Genomic DNA, 6,000 nt, shown 5'->3' on the forward strand with positions numbered 1-6,000 from the left:
CATGACATGTGGGCTGCAGATGATGTTACTTGTAGAGGGGAACTAATTGTGTCCCTGTGCGTACAGTTAAAGGGAAAGCAAACACAGTTTTGACAAGGAGTTGTAGGAAATGTGGTCCAAATCTTTCAAAGGCTCTCACTGAAAATACCACTACTGTGAGATTACATTGTGTTTAAGGTGAGCAAACCAGGGTATTATGACCAATTGATTAATCCTGTACTGAGACCTGAGGACACAGGAGAGGAGAGGGAGACGAAAATAAGAGGAGAAGAGAAAAGAAAACATACTGAACAGAGATGTGGAGGGAAAGTGATAATGAAGGGAGAGAAACAGGAAATTAAGGACTGACTGTGGATGCAGGGAAACCTCACGGGGGGAGAAGGCACCTCTTATGTTCAGTCCCAGAAGAAATGAACAATTTCTTGGTGTACCACAAACTGTTAGGAGTCTGAACTGTGGCCGCGACAGCATGTATTCCAGTCTCCAATAATACAACTCATTACTCACTAGATAGTGTCATTACGCCACGCTCTCCCAGGACACACAGTCCATGCACAAGCTCAATATGTGACCCACTTTGAGAGGGACTGTATATCATTTATTTGTCAGTATTCAGCCCAGCGTCATTCATCTCTCGCTGAACTCAGGATGTTCCACGCAACCGCACAGACCTCGCACTCCTTCATGTCGAAGGTCTGAATGTGCTTGTTGTACCGGGCTTCTTTCCCAAAACCCCCAGAAGAATTCCCCGCTGCAGCTTGAATCGAGGCTTAATTAAAATGGTGTGGACACTCTAGATCCGCCATGAAGACTTGACTTTTCCTCGAAAAAGAACGGCGATCTGAAAGGGATTCATCCAAATGTGTTAATGTGTCTTCACGGCCCTGAGGGAAGAAAAACAATCTGTTTTGTTTACAAATGAGTCCCACAAAAAGATTTCCTTGTGGCTCCAAAGCTCATCTAATAAGATTATTCTGTCAACAGCTGTTCCCAAACCTTCCACGTCCATTTGAAATTAGAAATGACAAGTATTTACTGGCTCGAAATTCACCTTAACAGCAACTTCCAACAAACGCATAAACACCAACGGCAGAGCCAAGCGCTCAACTGTTTTGCATTGTCGAGCCCTTTAGAGGATTATATACAATCACACAAGAAAAAAATCACTGTCATGATACAGAGAGTATGTTCTTGTAATCAGACATAGCACCCACTCTCCTAGCACTTGATTAAATATAAAGATCTCTGAACGTGCCAGTTCAATAAGATTTATCCATGCCTGCATGTGCACTGTAAAAAGTTAGCCTTCCTATAGGTGTTAGTATGAAAAAAGCAAGTATCTTTAACAGTGAGTGTGCATTATTTATCAGGTATGGTAATAATAATGCAGTATGTGTCTATATTTTAACACAATACTCTCTGTGTGTTATATACTAATGTTGCTGTATGTTATATACGAGGTTGCACAGATCACTTGTTGCACTTTTGTTACAGAGCAAATGCAGAGTAACATTTCCGTGTTAACATGTGTTTACTATCCTAACCATGAAAAGAGACTGTCACTATGAAAAGAAATGAACTTAGTCTGATTTGTTTTTATGAATCCTTTTGTTGTTTTGTTTCTTTCATTTCATCTGGTGACGCCAAACCCACAACAAACCTCTCCTGACTGTAAACAATCATGCAAAAGTAGTCAAGGTCTTTCATTATATCCCTAACTATGTGCTGGTTCAAAGTCAAAATAACATAATTCTTCGATGATGCAACCGCACTTTCTTTTCTTTGAGAGTTGTTCATGTTTGCAGGTTTTTGTAAATGCAGCGCAGCACCCATGCAGCTTTAAAATGCCTTGGATGAAGATGTTTAGCACCTCTCAGAGGGAAACCTTGGAAAACCTGTCTATCTTTAAGTCTTGGACAGATCTACAGCACATTGTACTCGGAGCAGGTCTGAAGCCTGGCCCTGTGGCTCAGGGACTTCACTGTCCTCCAGGAAGCTGCCAAGGAAGTGGTCCAGTGCTTTGAATAGTAGGAACAGCAAAAGACGTGAAAAGTTATGGTAACAGTCATTGCAGTGTGGTCACCTGGAAATAGTTTCAGAGCATGAGGCAGTCAGGCGAGTAAACTGGCTCCGGTCCGGTTTGGGTGACGTCCATCTCTGTCGAACAGATCTGCACGGCCCAGAAAAAACGCAAAATTATCCACAAAAGGCAGCCGCAGTGCATAGCAGTGGTGTTTCAACCACAGGTGAAACTGGCAGATTCTGCTGAACTTGATGTCTCCGTAACAGGGAGCAGGTAGTGGGCCAGAAATAATAATACGTGTGATCCAGACCAGGGCTGTGAGATGTCATCTGATCCACTGCACAGGATAACAGATGATATTATCCTGGTGGACAGCAGAAGGTTTGAGCAGCTGCCGGCGAGGCATGTTGAACCGGTGACGTGCCAACCACAAGAACTGACGAGGAGCTGTGCCGGGATGAGGACGCTGGCCGTGGACTCATTCCCTGATAGTTGAACTGTGGGTTTTCAGTTGAGCGCTGACTGCTTCCTTGTCTGAGAGCATTTTCTAGCATCAAGTTATCATTATGGATGTTTTTTAGGAGTCTGATACAGGCTAATGAAAACAACACTCATATCTGATCTTGACCATCATTAATACGCCGATGATTCACCTCTGGCGTCAGTTTATTTGCGCTCGTGTCAAACGCTGTTGCTGCGTCGTCATTATGCTCAGGATGCAGCCTGTCATCAGGAACCGCGGCTAATGATGTTTGGGCCGGTAATTTCCTGGCATTAGGGAGATCCCTTTTCCACAAATACAAGAGCATTATCTTAGCCTTAAACAGATGTTTGTTGCAGCACAGAGGAGAACATGTGTTTTCATGTTGGGATGCTGACAGTCATCCTTTAGGTATTAGAAGCTGATGGGGAGAGAGACAAAGAGGTGCTTTTTTGTGTGTGTTACTCAGAGCGGAATAAACAGCTGAGAAGAGGATGAACACCTGGTTGTTTAAAGGTGGAAGTAAACCGTACACTAACATGCAGTTACATGACAAAATGTTCAATGAGTGTTGCCGGGAAGTCCGGTCCATAATTCGCATACCACTGGTTGTTTACCGCCACACACTTATGGCGTACTTCCTGTTCTTTTCCTGTTTAGTAGCAGTGCTTCGCCAGATCACCTTGATTATGTCAGAGGTAATGACCTGCCTAAGACTGACCGTGTGTGTGTGTGTGTGTGTGTGTGTGTGTGTGGCTGCAGAGCAATAGGGGGTTGGGGGGTTGATTGAATCAGTATGTGTATGATCTAAACTCCAGAGGCAAAGGGATAAAATGGGAGGAAAGAGGGAGAAGTTTGGCAAATAAACAGTCTGAAAGAAATACCAGATGAACTTATGAACTTGCTTTTATTTATTTATGAATAAATGTATATGAGATTTTCTTGTCTTTTTCTGTGTACTCATAGTTTTTTTTTATTTTTGGCAACATGTTTTTCATCAAAACGTCATGCCAATAAAGCTTCACCGACTTGAATGACAGAGAGGGAGGGTTAAATCGACTTTTTACAACATTAGCTGTGTTGGCAAGTGCATGCGAAAGGGTTTGGTCTCAGGTGGGCAGTTCCAGAGGTGCTCTGTTACCCAGTACAGCTGTTGTAGCCATCACACACACACATACACACATCATTTCAGAGTTACATAGACTTATATTCATTTTCTGGAGACTATAACAAGAACCAACTACTTCCCTAACACTAACCTTAACCTACACCCCATCTTGCCCTAACCTTAACCCATTATGGAGACCTGCTCTTTGTCCCCATAAGGAAGACGAGTCCCCACAATGTGACTATGTAAACAGATTTGTGTGAGTAATACACGTCCACACACACATACAAACAACACACTGCTGCAATGTGGAGACGGCTCTTTATATTCCAGGGAAGTGAACAATCAGTGATGTGGTGTGTTTATTAAAGAATAACCTTTGCTTCCTTTGCGTAAGCAGTGTTTTTGACTCTCCAGGTAAGAGAAGTGTGTGCGTGTGTTACAGGAAGTGTCCTGTGTGAAACGCTGCGGTCGCTCAGCCACTTCCTTCCTAAAGGTGTGGTCACACTCTGACCAGTAGGAAGTCGCGCTCCCTGTGCGCACACATGTGGCCTGACCGAGGCATTGTCAACTGCACAGCTTCCTACTGTATGTGTGTGCAGGTGTGATAGTACATGCTGTTATTTGTTGATGTGCATTTGTTCATTGTTTCTTAAACTTTAACATTGTTGAACTTAACTGAATATAATAACCGTTTGGAAAGGTGTGAGTATGAGTATCGGATCTGCTTTATTAGTCTAATAAAGAAATGACTTCCAAACACTTTGTTGTTGATCTTTAAGACATTGTTAAGCCAACCCTTGTATACACAACCCGCTATCACACCCAATACATCAGTGATGTGGTGTAAAGAGCAGGAAAGTAATGTCACATACTAACTAATGTACTTATTTTAAGCCAAACCACCATCTTTTTCAAAACCTAACCAATGTGTACCCGATTTACAATGTTAACCAGGAATTTAGAATTGTTGCCAGTAAGCTTTAGTTTGAAAGTTTAACTGGACGTTGCTAACATGACGTTGCATGTTTGTTATTGCTTAATTGGCTGCAGAGATTTAAATCGTGAAAAATGATCCTAAATGGATACAAAGAGGGACAGGGGTCCTGCCCAAGGACCCGAATGTATGAGTTGGAAGTGAAAATGTGTTGCAAATGCCTAGAAAGACTGGAGCACTCAGTTCACATCCTACCAACAATCAACAGAGATCTCTAGAAACATGGATCTTTACTCCGAACCTTAACCAGGCAGTTTTACTTACCAACTTACCTTAAACCATAAAAGCGACAGAAAACTTGGACTCATTTTTGGAACAGTCAGATGGGCCAATTTCAGAGGCACTGACGAACGACCTCCAGTATTTTGTCATTAAGCTGTGAGGTATGACCTCCTCACTCGACTCCAGCTTTTCTGTGTGAAGAGGTGATTAAATGAGGTGTGATTCAGGGACACAGCAGCGCCTTCACTTACACAGATGATTGAATAACCTGATTTTGCTCAGGGGGACATTTCACTTTGGCAGAACATGGACATTATTAGTCCAAATACCTTCAACTGGAGCTCGGTGACAGCCTGATATTCAAAGTGCCTGCTCTCTTCTCACACAGGGTATGTGCTGACACCTGACATAACAGAGACAGGAGGCACTCGTACCAGACAAGCCGATTCATAACGCTCGCTGTGACTTTGTGGTCTCATGCCGTTAAAACTTGAATGAAATGACTTGGCTGGTGGCAGGTGGTGACTGGAGATGAATCGAGGTATGTTTATGTCTGAGTAAGTGAAACTATCCCATACTGACAGCTGACTGTCTCTGCACCTCAGGTCAAACAAGCCTCTGGCAGATTTGAGATGAAACAAGTATTTTAGAAAAGGGTTTCAAAGTTGCTTTTTTTTCTGTCTTTCTATCTTTCTTTGTCTTTTTTGTGTGTCTTTTATCTTTTTCATTGCTTTATGTGTTTTTTTTCTTACTTGTACTTACTCTATTTGTTTTCTATAGAATCAAAATGCTGGGAGTGTTTGGGTTGTCAAGGCGGTAGACTTCCATCATCACAAATTAAGGAGTGATCAGACACTGTGTGTGTGTGTGTGTGTGTGTGTGTGTGTGTGTGTGTGTGAATGCATGACTATGGTTAGTTAGTGGGAGCTCTGTCTCCTTTGTGTCAACAGGCTCTCTAACCTGCTGAGGCTAATCACCGAGGTAATTACTGTTAATTAGGCTCATTAATCATTAGACCTGTCAGTCTGTTTCACTGCCTGGTAGATGGCGTGTGTGTGTGTGTGTGTGTGTGTGTGTGTGTGTGTGTGTGTGTTTACTGTGCATACAGGTAGTCAAAGGAAATTCAAGATGGAGTTCATCTTGTTTAAAATGCATAATTATAATTATGT

Source organism: Chelmon rostratus, chromosome 10 (genome assembly GCF_017976325.1).
Source record: "Chelmon rostratus isolate fCheRos1 chromosome 10, fCheRos1.pri, whole genome shotgun sequence".
Classification (NCBI taxonomy): Eukaryota; Metazoa; Chordata; class Actinopteri; order Chaetodontiformes; family Chaetodontidae; genus Chelmon; species Chelmon rostratus.